This window comes from Rhineura floridana, chromosome 4 (assembly GCF_030035675.1).
Source record: "Rhineura floridana isolate rRhiFlo1 chromosome 4, rRhiFlo1.hap2, whole genome shotgun sequence".
Taxonomy (NCBI): domain Eukaryota; kingdom Metazoa; phylum Chordata; class Lepidosauria; order Squamata; family Rhineuridae; genus Rhineura; species Rhineura floridana.
Window position 1 is genome coordinate 90893278 of NC_084483.1, and position 16901 is coordinate 90910178.

Below are 16901 nucleotides of genomic sequence, written 5' to 3' on the forward strand. Positions count from 1 at the left end.
GCTATTCTTATGTTCCATCTGTGTGCGTGAGCCTGTCTTTAGTTGCTTCTGTGCTTTCCAGCACCACCTTCTCTCCCACTGATCTTTCTGTTAAAGTCACAGCCTCCTGAGGCTCATTTTCATTTAAAACACAAAGCTACAAGGGATTCATGACATTTTTTCAGTGTAATGTGTAGTTTGCTCTTGACAAGATATGATCTCTTGTCAGTACATAATTAAAATGTGTGCTATAGAAAGTATTTGTGAGAATGTAAATAATGCATCTCACTTGGAAGAAGACAATATAAAGGATAGAATAGTATGGGAGTATGATGATTTGTTGTCCTTTTTCCAGTTCCTATGTGATGAAAAAGAATATTTACACGTGACAGAACAATAGTCTAAAGTTCACTTTCAAATAAGAGCACACTGTGGATATCGTCTCACACCTCAGCTGAATTCATTTGTTCTGCAACATCTTTTCAGCTATTACTCTTAGTGTTTTGGGCATGTTTTCATCCAACACTAGATTAAACAAAACTAGGAAGTGCAGAGGTGAATGAAACACACACACACACAAAAAGAAGTAACATCTTTTCAAATAATGAAAGATTTGTTTTTCTTAAGGGTTTTTTAAACTAGTTTTACTCACTCCTAATATGTTGTCTAATATTGAACTCAGAAGAGCAAGTGACTCTGTGGCTGAAACATGGAGGAGGTATCCCCATGGTTCGGAGAACCCGAAGGTTTGAAGATGCGCAAAAAAATACAAAACCCAAAAAGGCAACCCTCCCTCTCCCCAAACATTCAGGCCAATGAGAACTAAACATTCTCAGTAACCAAGGGATATTAGGATGTGGGAACAGAATAGAGGTCCTGAATGAGATCCTGGTTGGCTGGCTGGCTGGCATATTGATTAAGGGCATTCTCATTAGGCGATGAGGATGCACTGCAACATTTTCCTGCAGGTTCCATTTGTTGCTATCCAGTAAATTACCACAATTGAAGACAGGGATTCCATAGCAAAACTCACAGCTTGATTCTAGTCAACTTTTCTTTCAACATACCATCTTATTGACATAAACTGAAGAACTAATTATAACCAAAGGGTTGATTATATTGTTACTCACACTCCACTTCTCTGAGCAGAAGTTCCTAGAGTACAGCACATCTATGCTTGGCTTCCTTTGAAAGGAGGGATCACTGGAGACATCTGGCCTTTTGTAAAATTTTAATTGATTTAAGTAAAGGTAGCATAGCTTAGCACTCCTACCAGCAGCAAATGTGCTACCTCAGAGAGGCAACAAAAGGACTTCAAAAGGTGTTTTCCAAAGCACTCTCCTTTGTGACTAGGAAGCTAGGAAGAACATAAGGAAACTGCCTGATTCTGAATCATGCCTTTGGTCTATCTAGCTGGGGATTGTCTACCCAGATCTGGTTGGCACGCAACAATATCAAGCTATCTCCAGTTTAAAAGTAATACACATCCTTCAGTAGGGGTGGGGAAATTCTGGCCTGCCAGGGGATCCAATCGGCCTGCAATACCATTGTCTCAAAACCATGCCCACCTCCATTGGCTGGGTGGCATCAGCTGATGGGCAATGGAGAGGTAGGGTTCCATTTTTTTTGGATCCTGTGCCTGCCACAGAGAAATGACGTCCCGCTTGCCACGCAGCTGACGAGCGGGGCATGGTTGCAGTTGGGAGTGAAGACGCTGCCTCCATCTTTTAATGGGGCAATGTCGCGCATCGCGCCTGTGACGTGAGCACGACGTGCAGCGTGAGGGGCGGAGATTACAGGACTATTTAAGTCGAGCTGCCCCTCCTACCTTCCTCTTTTGCTGCGCAACGTCGATGGTGAGGGACAGGCAGAGGAAGAGCAAAGAGAAGAGCAGCGGCAGCCATTTTAAGCTCGGCTGCATGATTGGCGCCATTGGAGGCGCTGGTCTTTAGCTGCACAGGCCACGTTTCTGGCCTCAGCGTCTAAGGCACTGGTTTGCGGCGCCTCTGGCCGCTTTCCTGTGGACCGTTTGAGCCCGGTTATTCCTGGGAGAGGGTGGTGATAGCGGTTGGAGGAACGGCGGCGGCTAGGCGGGCCTTTGTTGAGACTTCAAATGCCGACTCCCCCCCCACGGAAGGGGGAGGGAGGCACACCGCCTCCGAGGCTATACTATAGCCAGTTGAAGCAAGATCACACACGTTGAGGCTTTGGTTTCCAGGCTGGTTTTTTGCAGCCAGTTAAAGCAAGATCACACACGTTACGGGATTGGTTTTCATGGCTGTTTTTGCGGCCAGTTAAGCTAAAGGGCTGCTAGGCTGTGAATGCTCATCGCCTTTTTCTGCAGCCAGTTAAGCAAGATCACGCACACATTGCTTAATTAAATTTAATCGGGGAAAGGCTGCAGGGTTCTTGCAATAGACTTAGAACTGGCAGACACTAGCTCTGTTTTGGTGGCTTATACTCAGTAATAATACTTAATAATAATAATAATAATAATAATAATTTTTACAATTGTTTTATAAGCCAAGTTAATCATCATGCCATCCAAAAAAGGGAAAGGGGGGGCAAAAGGTAAGGGGAGAGCCTACAGGCCTCCACAAAAACGCCCTCCCCCGGCGCCTGGCTCCTCGGATGAGGAGGAGGCACCACCATGGGCTGCCATCTTAGTGTGCCTTGAGGCTTTAGAACAGCGGGGGAGGGTAATACCAACCCCTGCTCCCAGGTTACCACTGACTTTCAAAGGAAGCTGCCACTCCTGGGACTTCTACTGGGGGGGGGGGTTACCAGGCCAAAGCAAGCAAAAGCCAAGGCTCAGGGTGGCACAAATAAGGGTCAGTGGCAAGAGTCTAACAATGATGTCCTTGCATTGATTTTAGCGAGGCTCGAGGCTCTTGAAACCTGTACTGACTCTACCCAGATAGTGAGCGATGGACAGATGGCTTCCCCTGCGCCAACAGCGGCGGTGGGGACTGGACGTGAGGTGGCTACACCCCAGGCTGGCATGATATCATCTCTGACTGGGCCGGTGGTGGGAACAGGTGAGTCTGCCAGGCCTGCTCAGGCTGCTGGGTCTCCAGGTTTGGGGTGGCCTCCTCAGGGTGCGTCTCAACCACCGCTACAGGCTGCATGCGGCCAAATTGGGGAACATGCAGGCAACGGACAGGTGACAACATCAGCTGTGTCACCTGAGGGGCCGGCTCCAGCAGCCGTTTTGGCTGCTGAACAGCTGCTGCCAACCACGACAACAAGTCAGGGTATTCTTTCAGACCCTTTCGGGTCAGTGGCAGTTAATGCTATTCCTTTTGGGAATACATCTGTCACCTTGGGTTTCCACCTGCTCCCTTCGACAAAAGAAAAAAATTGGCGGGGGGAGTATGTTGATGTCTTTTCGCTCCTTTATCAGGAGCACCCCAAAAGGGACAAAGACAAGGAGGCTGAGGGTGACGTAGACAGGCCCAGGCGCAGGAAAGTGGACCTTACCTGGGCCAATTGGCTGCCAGCGTACTTGATATACGCGGGACTGCTGATGGAGAGGCAGCCTCAAATGGGACTGTCTCTCTTTAAGTACTTGGACATAATATACAGGGCATATGTAGAGTTCTCTGGACTAGCATGGCTGTCTTATGAAGAGGCATTTCCTATGCAGGCGGCATGCAATGTGACCCTGCCATGAAACAAGAAGGAACCCAAACTATGGCTGCAGTTCATGACTGCGGCCTGAGCCATGACTGGGGATAGGTGTGATAGTGGGCATCTTCTGAGCAGGCAGTCGACCGCCACCCTTCCCCGCATTAATGCGGGGCAAGGGGTTCAATAACGGCTGCTGTGCTGGGAGTTCAATGCCTGGGGAGCCTGCGCATGCAACCTGTGTTGTTTCAGACACAATTGCGCAATTTGTGGAGCCGCACACCCTTCCACCGCCTGCACCAGAGGCAGGCCATTTAGGGGAGGTGGCAGGGACCAGCAATGGGGCAGAAAACAGCCTCCACCTGGTGCTAATCAAGGAAAAGGGCCCCTCCCCAATTAAGTTACAAGTTTTACAGGGCTTGCTAGCCGGTTACCCAGTGGCTGGAGATGCCTGTTTTCTTTTCCAGGGGGGTTTGTTGGGCTTTCAAATTCCTTACAATAGTCCTAGGGTCTCCTTCATGTCCTGAAATCTAAAATCTGTCATAGGCATGGAGGCAATAGTACAAATGAAAATCGACAAAGAAGTGCAGGCAGGACGGGTGCTTGGCCCATTCCAATCACCCCCTCTCCCTAATCTTCAGGTATCCCCATTAGGTATTGTACCCAAGAAGATGGCAGAGGAGTTTAGGCTTATTCACCACTTGTGGCCCTTGTTCAACCCAAGCTGATGTCTCTGTGTTTTATTTCACCCCTCAACTGCAACTGGTGTGCAACCAAACAGCAGGACTTAACCCCCTGCTCCTCAGCTGATGAACAGCGAGTTCTTTCCAGCTTGGTGCTGCTTCACCAGTGTATTCTCTGCAGGAAATGCACTGACAGAGCAGATCTCCCCCCTCCTCAGTGAGTACTCTCTGACAGGTGGCAGGACTGCCCACCTATCATCCACTTGATCTCATTATGATGTCAGCCCCCTCACCTGTCAGTTGGCGTGTGGAAGTGGGAGATAAAGATTTGGCCCATTAGGGTGAGAAGTTTCCTTACCCTTCTCCTAAAGTTTGGTATTTCATAACAGTAGAACTTTGCAATGTTTATAGTATAATTTGAGCTCTACATTAGATTATCAGTAACAGAAACGATCGCTATAATCCACATGTCTGGAAAAGTCAGTCTAGTTCTTCCTCCTGCTTCTCCTGCTAGTTCCCTCCCTATGCCAACTCCGTCTACAGCATCAGATACATATCTGATCAAAGTTGAGAATGAGATGCCCTTGATAAACACACGTGTTTTTCTCTTTCTACATTTTTAATAATACTTGACATTGAAGTTTTTTTCGGCTGGCTTATTGGATCAGGTTTTATTTCCTTTCTTCAATAACAAGCAGTGTGAAACTTTTCTTTCATATTGGTTGATTCCCTCAGGGTACGTAGTGAGCACTGAAATCATACTGAAAACATTCTACATGTAGCAAATTGTAGTGGCCCTTACTGCAGGTAAATAGAGATAAATTTACTCCAGCCCCAAAGGTTTGATTGCAGTCCCAGGACTGCCCAATGACTGAGTAGAGAAGACTGAGTAGACAGTTCACATTCATGGATTCACAGAGGGCAGAAAGTTACAGTTAAAATGAAAATGCCACCTATCTCTTTTCCTTAGTCACATAAAATTCTCACATCCACAGAATGACAGAATCCTTCATGTGATGAGGGGGAGAGTGGGGGATGAGCATATTAGGGCCACTCCATCCATTGGATCACCATCTATCCCTGCCACCCAGCAGCATAGTGGCAAATTCAGAAGTGCAGGGCCCTTTCATCCTACTTTTTTTGCTGTGGGGTTGAGAATGAGTTCCTTGTTAATGTCTTCTCCCACAACAACAAACATCCCTAGGAGCCAATAAGCACTCAGTAAGCTACTGAGTGTAAACTGCTAAGAGTTTTCTCAGTGTTGACTCGCCTCTTTCACTCTGATTGCTTCCAATCAAGAAGGAGAAGGTACCATGGTAGAAGACTCTTCCCAGTGGCTAACACACTCCCCTTTCATGCTGATTGGCACATAGGATGCTGGAGACATAGGGACCCTGCTGGGACCCTGCTCCCCAAAAAAGTAAAGGATGTAAGACCCCAGATGACTACACCCCTGCTGCCACCCACTCTCCATGTGTTGGTGGACAGATTTCTGCAGGGAGAAACCTGCTGTAATTGTGTAGGCTCCCTGTGCAGTTTACAGCCCTGCATGATCAGGGTTCTGCTTAGGGATGGGGAAGAAATTTGATCCAGTTTGAATTTAAAGCTGAATCTATCAAATTTGTGCTTTCCAAAACAACATGAGAACTGAACAGCCATCCTTTGAAATTCACTTAGTGAAAACAACGCACACAAATGCATTACATTAGGAGAAATTGCTTGCAAAAATACATACAAAAATGTGTTTATTGGGAGAAATTTACACTAAGATTCTAAGGAATTTTCAGGAAGAAATCACAAATTGTTGCAGAAATATGGAGAACTGAGTTTAAGACTGGAAACGTGAGAAATGGAGAGAATCGAAATGGACAGATCCTCCCATTCCTAGTTCTAAATCATGTGGAGAGCCTACATGAGTGCACCAAGCTGCCTACTGAAGACATTTGTCCTACAACATATGAATGGCCGGAGTGGGCAGAGCGATGGAGAGGGTGGAGGCAGTGTGCTCACCCCCCCTTACAATTCTAACTGTGTGAGGGAAAGTAATGTCTGAATATGGTCTCACATCTTAGTCACTGTGGTGTGTTTGCAGTCTACAGTGTACCATTCTTTTTGTCACACACGTGCACAACATAGATTAAGCTCCTTTTCATCTTCTACATAGAAAGTGCAGCAGAGCATGGAACACAAATAAGCTATCCTAATATTGTCAAAACCCATTTAACTTGGTTCTGAATCCTGAGACACATGCCTACAAATTTATCCTCTCTTGGAGCACAGTGAAAAGGAGACAACTATTTGCAAGACTATTGTTAATTACAATTGTATTTTGGAAAATGACATCTGTGAGACTCCTATGGAAATCCACATTCTGTCTCTAATCTGGGAATCTCGCCCTAACAAGAAACCTACTTTGTTGAAAGGGAAGGGACTGGAAAACATATAAAATTAATTAATTATATTAGTGACCTTTTTCATCCATCCAGTGTTGCCTCCAGACTTTTAGGAGCTCTTGGGCAAGACCTCCGTGAGCGATCTCTTCTCCTCTGTGCTGTTGCTATCTGTCCACTTGACCAGTTCTTCTGGGCCTAATCCATATCACTGTCCAGAGGGAGAGGGCAAGGTAACCAGAGGCTGCTGCATCTTCTTGCTCCTGTTGCTACTCACTCACTTGAAAAAGGCAGGTGAACAGACAGTGACAGAGAGATGGAGGGGGCTCTGGGCATCAGCACTGAATGTAGGCCTTAGGAGATGGCCAGTAATGTGGCCCTTAGCACAGGCCCTGCATCCATCTTGTAAGAATTCTGGACTATCCACTAGGTCTTGATGTAGCCATTCCTCTTACAAGTCCTTCTACAACATTATGGCTATAATGATAAGTATTACACATATGTGCATTTAGCTATAGTTATAGGTATATTTTAAAATGATGTCATTTCCTCAGACACAATAAAGATAGCACAATCTTTCCACACAGGCATGAAAACTCTGGTATCAGAGCCCAGCAGATTGAAATTTTCTGGCAGAAAAATCACAAGGGTAGTCCTGGTGGAATTTTCAAGGCAGATCACAGTCAGAGGATCGTATACGCAACAAAGCACACTGTGAATAGGTTGTATTAAAGTCATGCAGATGGACCTGGACATAAAAAGGTGCACTTTGTGGTTAAAACAGATGGGTTCACCACAAGGAGTTCAAAGCACTTGCTGTCATCCCCAATGTAAGGATCTACATCACATGCTGAGGACAAATACTTCTATTTATTTATAATGTCAGTACCTGTAATTTTAGGAGATAATTTTCTCTATTCTCAGATAGTTGTATAGCAAACTTGAAGAGTGAGCAGATTTTAAAAGATGAATTATTGAAGAACACAGCTGTAGTATCTCTAACTAGAGAGCCACGGTTTAGTAAATATTGATTTTGTCCAGATGGAGCTCATGCTAGGATACCTGTTAAAAATTAGTGATATTCACTTACTAAATCACTATTTAATGATAGTTGTGAATTAGCAGTATTTAACTGACACACTGTTATTACTGATAGACTTTGCAGTCCACATACACGCAGAGAGAGAGAGACCCACTAGTGCTATTTGTGTAGAATAAAACATGAACTTGTAATTAAAAGTTAATGGCATTAGAGATTGGTTATGATTATTTTTATTTCCTTTTACATTTATATTCCACTCGCTTAGGACACAAATTAAAACAAAACCATTTAAAAAGTCCATATTCAAAAATAGCTAAATGTTAAGTGTATGCAAACATAATATCATCAGTTGCTCCAGCTATCCAAATATTTTCCTAAATGGGAAAATCTCAACCATCCTCTAAGAATTCACAAGGGAACTGGGCAGGCATACTTCTCTAAGGAAGCAATTTCAAAGAGAGGATGTACATAGTGTGGAAGTTTCAAGATTTGACAACTATTGTCTGCAGTCCAACTAATGAAGGGACCCTTCAGTACAGTTTAATACACATGCAGGGAGAGGAATATATTGGTGGAGACACTCCTTCAAATCATCAGCCTAACTTGGATTGCGGCCAGTGTGTTTTGATCCTAAATGTCTGCAAAATCTGCATGTAGATTCACCATGGATGTACTAATTTTTTTGGAAATCAGAAAGCCAAATGTGTTTTTTTTTTCCAGACACCTAGTCAGTCATGGAGATTTGCAGAATGGCTGGTGTTTTTTCTTAAGTGGATATCAGCCATGAGTATACACCTGCTGGTGATTATGAAATCCTGGGACTTGTCTTTTTTCTCCGTATGAAAAATATTAAGAAAAATTGGTAGATAAATGGTATTTTAATTAAGTAATGTCATTTCCTATGGGTGCCAAGAAAGAAGAGTGGATAAATGGTGTATTAGTAGCATTTAAGCTTTGTCCTGTTTGTCTAAACACAGATAGCAATGAAGGTGGATGAAATACAAGCCTTACTCGGATGTTCAGTTCCCTCCTACAATAAGAATCATGGGAGGGCTACAGTAGCTGGGCCTTTCTCCCTCCATCGTGGCCCTGTGCTTGGGACAGAGGAATCTGCCCATTTTGGTTTCTCTCCATTTTTCATTTTTTACAATCTTTTGTTTAGTTTGCCATATTTCCACGTCGTTTTGCAATTATTTATTTTATTAAATGTCCTCATGAAAACATGTCAGCAAGTCACTGCCCTTTTCTCCTAAAGTGCACATTTTCTGCTACCATTTTCCATAAAGAAATGCATTTTTGTATGCTGTTCTCACCAGCATATGCATTTTTACGTGCACTTTACCCTAATGTGAAGTGGTTTCCCCCCCACTTTTTAAAGGTGGAGAACCAGTGGCGTCACTAGGGTTGGTGTCACCCAGTGCGGTAACTCATGGTGTCACTCCCATGGACCTCCTCCCGTACCAGACCATACAGAATCCTTAGTAATGTTTTTTGTACTAATGTTACTCGTAAATCGTAATTCCCGTATATCACTGAATGTAATGGCAATAGTAGTGACATAAACAACTAGCAAAATTAAAATTACACCTTTAAATTACAATATCATATGCACAGCCTAAATGTATTTACATTTATACATAGTTTCATGTGGTTTAAGTGCAAATTCGGTAAGAAAACAATAGAATTCAAAGTAAAAACATTTAAGAACTACATCAAAATTATGTTCATTTTAACATTAAACTTTACTGTTACATGAGATACATTAATGGATTAGGTTTGCATAATCAATAACGGCCCAAATAATGTAGAAGTTGTAGAAAAATTCATATGGAAATATACTCATAAATGAAATAATACCAAAAAAATAAACAGGAACAAATACACAAGCATTTCAGCACTTAGTGAACATCTCGACTAAATCAGAACTTTCCTTTCCTGGCCTTCAAAGCTGCAAACTTGTGAATCACTTCATCGAAATCAATACCTTTCGCCAACTCACTTTCAATTGATAATATAGCAAGATCAGAAAGCCTTGACTGTCCCATGGTAGATCGCAAATAGTTCTTTATAAGTTTCAGCTTTGAAAAGCTCCTCTCACATGAAGCCACATACACACAAATTGTCAGAAATAATTTTAGGCTTAGTGAAAGGGTTGGGAGAGATTCTACAAAGTTCCATTCAGCTATGAATGTCAAAACGTCTATTATTGCCCAATCTTTGACTTCTTCCAGATCAATCTCTGCTGCTTTCAGGTGCCTTCTCAGCCTTGGTATTTCTATTAAAAGCTCACTCTCGGATACCTCATCATAGAAAGTGGTCAATTTTGGAATGGACACCTTTAACTCTTCTTCAGTGGCAGATATGAGGCTCTTCACTTGAACAGCCTCAAACATGGCTGCTACTTCCTTGATGGCTCTTGATCTAATCTGGAGTTCAGAATGAAAGCGATCAATGCACTCAAGCATCACCCTCTTATTTTCTTCTTGCAGAGTGAGTCCAGCATCGCTTGGTTGCTCCCCTGCCATCCTCTTCTTGAACCTGGCTCTTCTCTCTACTGCAATTCCATATTTGTCTGATTTTAAAAGCGCCTGTTCAATTGCATGCTCCACTAGGTGACTGCACTCCTCATGCAGAAAAAGTCTTAGCGCCTCTAGCTTTGTCACCACCTTGTAGAGAGTTAAGCCCTTAGTTTGCAGGTACTGCTGTGTAAGATTAACTTCCTGAAGTACATCGCACCAGAAGTACAGGTAGCACAGAAAAGTGAAGTCACAGACAGCAGGCAAAAGACCTTGTGCTGCACCTCTTGTGTCCAAATTTTCATGTGGATCACAAAGAGCTTCAATCGCTGCCACAAACTTATCGAACTTTTCTTTAACTGGCTTAACTGCAGCATGATGAGCACTCCAGCGTGTTGTTGATAGCCTTTTCACTGACACTCCAGTATGGTCAGTTAACACATCCCATCGATGGGTGGAAGCAGCAAAGAAAGAAAACATTGTCTCAAGAGTTCCAAAAAATGTCACACACTATGCATTTTCAGCAAAAGAGTGCTGACCGCACAAGTTAAGCGAATGGTCCACACATCCATTAAAAATAGCTTTCTTTCCCTTAAGAATGGCTTGTACACCTCCATGGATTCCAGCCATAGTGGCAGCATTATCGTAACCTTGAGCGTGGCACATCATTAAGACCAGTCCATGACTTTCCAGATTTTTAAGAATATCAGAACTGAGGTCAGCAGCTTTTTCCCCCTTTAAAGGGAAAAATCCTAGAAATACTTCTTTCACTTCAACTTTCCTATTGTTGATTTTTACATATCTGATCACTTTGGACATGTGATATGTCAGGTGTGCAGTTCAGTCTTCCTTGTTTCTTTGCGATGTGCACCTCTCTTCTCTGCCAAGTTACTTTTCCTAAGACTCCTTTCCCTCTCTGACTCTGCCTTCTGTTCTTCCTTGTGCCTTTTCCTAAACCCTTCTCATAAACGTCCCTTACAGGATTATGGACATGGAAATGCATGGTTAAAAAGGGATAAAGGTGATACATGGCAAAAAGGATTAAAAAAAAAAGGGTTAGGATACAACAATGTACAATCAGAAGTTCCCTGATGTTGCCAAGGCTCTAGTCCTTGGGATTGAAAAGTCCCAGATCAGAGATGGGGAATTACACTCCCTCCTGGGCAATCTTCCAGGGGCTGCTGTGGGTGGGTGGTGCCACAGGAAAACGTCCTCGGCAACACCCAGACAAAGAATCTCTCCTTCCCCCATCCAGGGAAGCAAGAGGCATTATCACAAGTTCAAGGACACAAAACAGCCAGCCAAAAGCACTCGAGGAGGTTACAGTGCAGGGGCTGAAAGGGGGCCCGGCCTGGGGAGAGTCCCAAGGGCACGTTCTGTCCCTGGGCCTGAGGTTCCCAATCCCTGTCCTAGAGGCTACCTATCACCTCTTGCACAACCAGACGGAAGAGCAGAAGAGAAGGTCAATGTAACCTTATCTTTAAGGATCCAATACCAATGATCTGAAGGGTTTTTACTTCCTGGCCACACCCTGGCGTTCCAAGTAACAATTAGGTTGCAGTCCTATGCACACTTAATTGCACAGGAAGCTGCCCTACATCAGGGTTCATCTAGGCTGGTATTGTCTACTCTGAATGGCAGCAGCTCTCCAGGGTCTTTCCTATCACCTCCTACTTTATATTTTTAACTAGAGATGCCAGGGATTGAACCTGGGGCCCTCTGAATGCAAAGCATGTGCTCTGTCACTAAGCTTCGAGAATAAGCTGGGCTTACAGGTAATATGACTTACAAGATCTGAACAGGGTGGTTCATAACAGATGCTGTTGGAGGTCACTGCTTCATAGGGTCACCATAAGTCATAATCGACTGAAGGCACATAACAACAACAAAACAGGTGATATGATCTGCAAACACACCATACATTGAAAGCATACTCAACGCGTAACACTTCCCCCAAAGAATCCTGGGAACTGTAGTTTGCCCATACAGAGCTTCAGTTCCCAGGACCCTTAACAAACTACAACTGTCAGGATTCTATGGCATGCCTGCCAGCAGACTTCAAACTTCTAGGGTTCTTGCCGCCTTTCAAAAGGAACACTGGGCTATTTTAAAAGTGTATTAAAGGCAGCAATCCAGGCAACATAAGCCTTCCTCATCGCACCATCTCTATCCTGGGGGAAGCTGCACTTCTTGAACTGCTGCTTGCTATATAAATATTAAAAGTATAGTGCAAAAAGAAAAAACCCACCCACTCACCCCAAAATCTTCATGACTTCTGCATGATCTCCCTAAGTGTGTGTGGTGGAGAACCTGTTAGTGCTGGTCTTCAGTTCCCACCATCTCTGACCTTTCCCCATGGTGGCTGGGCCTGATGGATATTGGAGTCCAACAAAATCTGTGTTACCATAGAGTCCCCATCTCTGTTACAAGAGAAAACACACCCTGAACAGTGGCTCAGACCCAACTCTGAAATCCCACACCCTGCTCCACATTTCCCTTTACCCGCTCAAATGCCCAAATTCTTTTTTATGGGTGTCTAATAGAAAGGATGAGGAGTTTTGCAGGCAGAACGAGCCAGGGATGGGCAAAGCTTCACCTGTTGAGCTTCCACCTCGCACAGGTACAGCTGTTTAAAAAGCGCAGGAAAGGAACCCAGAAAGAAAGATACTGGGAAAGAGAGAAGGCAAAGGAGGCAACTTCGCACATATCCTTAGGGAAGGACACTCACCAGCCTGAAAGCAACTGGCCGCCCAGCCCTGCTCGCCAGAATCACGGCGCTGCCTGCCCGCCTGCTTGTCCTGGGGCCTCCCTCCGCCTGTTGCGCAAGAGCCGATCTTGTCGCCTCTCCGAGGGAAGGCCGGGAGGGGCCGGCAGAGGCTGGAGCTGGAGGTAAACAAGCACTGCTGTCTCTCGCCCGGTCAAAGCTCCGGGGCTCTTTATGCCCTGGCACCTTTCCTTGCTTATCCAAGCCCGGGGCGCCGCTGGTGCAGTTTGGCCATTTTAGGGTGTCACCCCCCTCTCAGTATCACCCGGGTGTGGTCCGCGCTCCCCGCACCTGTCTAGTGATGCCCCTGTGGAGAACAGCATCGTAAAATTCACAAATGTGCACATTTTGGAGGAGAGCGGCATTTTAGTTCGCAGCTTGTTTGGGGAAATGCAAATTAAATAGGTTCACACTGCAATGTGAACTCAACCAAATCTCCCCACCCTCAGTCCCTACCCTGTGCCTAGCCCTGCCACCCTCTATGCATTGGTGGATAGGCATCAGCAGTGGGGAGCCTGCTGTACTGCCTGCATGATTGTGTAGGTTTCTAAATCACAGAGAGCCTTCAGCAGTACAGAAGGGACCAGGCTGCAGAATCCAACTAGTCAGAATCTAGTTCACCCTCCAATGCATGAGAGTCTGGCAACAGCAATATGATGGGGGGGAGGGGAGGTAGAGCTAGCGAGGAAGTCTCCACTTGCCCACCCATGATGTGAATAGGGCTATAGAATATCAGCAATCAAGCCCATAGCAGGATCTGAACTGGTGAAGTAAGGGACTGCAGGCAGAGATTTCTCCTGTGACTAGAATTTCAACTCTTTGCAGAGTCTTGATGCTCTTGAAGTTTGTAAATATGAAGACGTTTTGTCCTTCCAATCGCTGCACCTGTTTGTTACATTTATAAAATCCATGCATGCTGTTCATAGGCCTGGAAAACAATAAATACATTCATTTTGAATGAAAGTTAGTTTTGTTCCACAAAACATGTTCATCTTAAGGTTAAATGAGGTACAACTGAAAAGGAAGCATAGCTGGAATATACTGAGTGTGCCATCCTATTTCCTCATTTGCTCTAATTTTGAGTAGAATGTGAATGTATAGCACTTGATGTTACTGAATCTGACTAGCTGGATTCTGCATCCATAGCTCTGCACATCCCCCTCAGGATAGCTTTTGATCCCCTTTCTTTGAAGCAGGCAGAGCGACTAAGAGGTTAAAATGGCCTGGCTTACAGAATTTTCATCAAATTTGTCAGCCTCCATTTGTATCTAGGGTAAAAACTTGAAGCAATTTTGTATAGCTGAGATATTGACCTTTCAGAGCTGAGATTCACAGCCGATGCATGCTGTACTATATGAGTAATAAAAGAATGCATAAAAACCTGGCAGTGCACATTATTATGAACTGTTTTTCAAATATTAAATATTACAGACCATCTTTTTCTAAACCAAAGCATCATTGCATCGCATGCTCTGGAGTGACAGTCATGTTAACATAACCTTTTTTTTCTTAGAGCTTATAACGGGATAGCTTTGAGAGAGAACAAAATTATACTATATACTGTATGTTAAAAAAGTGTCGTGAAAAGTTATGCCATGTATCAGAAAGTGTAGTTATCTAGTAGCGTAATATTTGTGTTGAATAACAAGTTGACAATCAAGGATGCAATGTGCAAAGACAGGTTGCCCACAGTCTCCTCTTTGTCCTGCACTGAGCAAGAGGATGGACTAGATTCCCTTTCAGGTCCCTTGCAATTCTATCATTTCAATGGGATGGCTTGCAAAGATTACAGAGCTGCTTAAGAAAATGGAAGCTCCAGGTTGAGGTCCCTCTATAATGTTAACATTCCATGATATCATTATGATACATATTTTACTACCCCTGTCAGCAGGACATAATTGCATAGAAAAATATGCATTGTAATAACATTAGGATTAGCTGGATTTAGAAAGGGAAAAGGCACCAGAGATCATATCGCAAACACACATTGGATAATGGAACGGACCAAGGAATTTCAGAAGAAAATTGTCCTGTGCTTTATAGATTACAGCAAAGCCTTTGACTGTGTAGATCATTTAAAAACTATGGAATGCTTTAAAAGAAATAGGGGTGCCACAGCATCTGATTGTCCTGATACGCAACATATACTCTGCACAAGAGGCTACTGTAAGGACAGAACATGGAGAAATTGATTTCCCAATTGGAAAGGGTGTGAGACGGGTGTATTTTATCACCCTATTTGTTTAATCTTATACGCAGAACATTTCATATGGAAAACAGTATTGGACCAAGATGAAGGAGGTGTGAAAATTGGAGGGAGAAATATCAATAATTTAAGATAAGCAGACAATACCTTACTACTAGCAGAAATGAGTAATGATTTGAAATGAATGCTGATGAAAGTTAAAGAGGAAAGCACAAAAGCAGAACTACAGCTGAAAGTCAAGAAGACTAAAGTAATGTCAACAGATTTATGTAACTTTAAAGAGAAAAATCAACTCATTTGAAATGTGGTGTTGGAGGAGAGCTTTGTGCATACCATGGACTGCAAAAAAGACAAATAATTGGGTGTCAGAACAAATTAAACCAGAACTGTCACTTGAAGCTAAAATGATGAAACTGAGGCTATCATACCTTGGGAACATAATGAGAAGACAATAATGCTGGGGAAAAACAGAAGGGAGTAGAAAAAGTGGAAGACCAAACAAGAAATGGATTGATTCCATAAAGGAAGCCACAGACCTGAACTTACAAGATCTGAACAGGGTGGTTCATGACAGAAGGTCTTGGAGGTCACTGATTCATAGGGTCTCCATAAGTTATAATCGACTTGAAGGCACATAACAACAACAAAACATTAGACCATAGGGCGGTATTCAACTATCACTTCCCATCAGTGCAAGGATTTCCAATTCCTCTCCTCCCTCCATGTGTGCCCTGTGCCATCCCCAGATCTGCTCTGGGGAACCCCTAGAACAGATTTAGGGGGTGCACAGAGAGAGGAGTGGGGGATAACATTCTGTTATGGAAGGAGAAATCCTTGTGCTGATGGAATGAGAGCACTATGGTGAATCCCCCAATAGGGAAAAAGTTGATCTTCACATTACAGATGTCAAGGGGCAACCTTGAGGTGGGGCTGGCATTTTCAGAAACAGTTTATAGTTCTACCCTTAGAGAGGGACACTTACTGTCCAATGTAGCAAAATACAGCCTCAAGCTTCATTGATGAAAATCTGTTGGGAAATAAAAAGTTCTCCACATTTGTGGAGAAGTTGTTTTTTTTTTAAAGAGAGAAATCTTAAATCTTTCTCCAGATTTATATCCAGCTTGTCTTTTGATAATTTTAGACTATTTTATTAATTGCTCATGTAATTAAATTTTCATACGTATATTGGATTATTGGACTTAATTTATTAGCTTAATTATTAATCACCTTAATTTAATTAGTATATATCTTAGATTTTGTGGTGCATTTGTTGCAAGCTACTTTGGGGGACCAACCATGGTTTAAAAATGGGACATAATTACAATCCTAAGGCTGTGGGTGGGTGGGTAAGAACTAATGGCAGTTCATTCACCTTATCCAATGCCCAGCTCAGCTCTCATAAGCAGGGCAGAAATAAGGGCAAAGGAGCACTCTTACACTCCTGCATCCTCTTCCATTTTAAAAAAAAATGATTTCCTCCCACTGGAAACAATGAACTGCACCAGCTCTTTGCTGGCATAGTTTATTCACTGGTTTGGGAGCATGTTGGGGGACTGGGAAAGTGTTGGATCTTTTGGATCCAAGTCTTCCCTTGGTCCTTCTTCAGAACACCCACAAACTACTGCTGCATTCTCCCTTTCAGCCATAATAACATGGAAGCTCTAACATCAGAAGGGGAAGACCTCTGAAGTTAC

General features: G+C 43.5%; 1 long non-coding RNA gene across 2 annotated transcripts in view; it reads left to right on the forward strand.

Moving 5' to 3' along the window:
* The first annotated feature begins 1750 nt into the window (after window positions 1-1750).
* LOC133383270 (uncharacterized) overlaps window positions 1751-16901 on the forward strand; it is a 38649-nt gene continuing 23498 nt past the window's right edge. For both annotated transcript variants that reach the window (XR_009762229.1, XR_009762228.1), the window contains exons 1-2: window positions 1751-1835; window positions 2856-3017. This is a non-coding gene — a long non-coding RNA (uncharacterized LOC133383270). The remainder of the gene's footprint in view (window positions 1836-2855; window positions 3018-16901) is intronic.